This window comes from Paralichthys olivaceus, chromosome 1 (assembly GCF_024713975.1).
Source record: "Paralichthys olivaceus isolate ysfri-2021 chromosome 1, ASM2471397v2, whole genome shotgun sequence".
In the NCBI taxonomy this organism is placed as follows: Eukaryota; Metazoa; Chordata; class Actinopteri; order Pleuronectiformes; family Paralichthyidae; genus Paralichthys; species Paralichthys olivaceus.
Window position 1 is genome coordinate 22,759,920 of NC_091093.1, and position 704 is coordinate 22,760,623.

A 704-nucleotide genomic window follows, 5' to 3' on the forward strand; every position below is an offset into this window, starting at 1 on the left:
AAAAGGCCATCTCCAAGCCAAGCTATTCACAGGTCTATGCCAGAATGTGCCACAGTCTCATGAGGGTAAGTATGGCCTTTTAAAATCTTTGAAATTAAGCCTGTGAATGTCTGTGTGTTGATATGTAAGCTTAGATAGTGACAAAAAGCCTTCAAGTGTGAGGAATTGGTCCAGAGAAGGAGCACAATATGTTTGTGTGATTTACTAATAAGGACACAATCACTTTAATAAGAATGATATGATAACCATGTCTGGTATATGTAACAGAAATGTGCTCCTGCATTGTTGTTTACCATTAAAGTCCTAGTTTACACATACCTCTACCAGGCTGATGACATGAATTTAGTGCCATAGTTCTGGGCCAATGGTCAAAGTAATGGGATCGAGGAACTGAGAAGCCATTTGCACTACATAACCCGACCACATGTCCTTTCCTGCTCTTGGTAACTTTCTGTTTTCTCTCTTTGCAGCTCACAGTCCAAACCCCAGATGGACTGAAAGTCAGTTTCAACAAGGTTCTGCTCGTACGTTGTCAAAAGGAGTTTGAGAAAGACAAAGATGACAATGAAATCCTGAAGAAGAAACAGGAGGAGCTGGAGGCTGCTTCAGGGGTACAGTAACGTATTAAGAAATACCATTTGGGTTTTTCATTTATGCACAAAGGAAGTCATGGTGATTGAACTTCAGTGACTGATGGAGGGGAT

General features: G+C 40.9%; 1 non-coding gene across 1 annotated transcript; it reads left to right on the plus strand.

Annotated features, from left to right (window-relative positions):
* The first annotated feature begins 320 nt into the window (after positions 1 to 320).
* LOC138411268 (small nucleolar RNA SNORD66) lies at positions 321 to 398 on the plus strand. Its single transcript, XR_011243920.1, has one exon. It is a non-coding gene; the product is annotated as a small nucleolar RNA SNORD66 (small nucleolar RNA).
* The last annotated feature ends 306 nt before the right edge of the window (positions 399 to 704 follow it).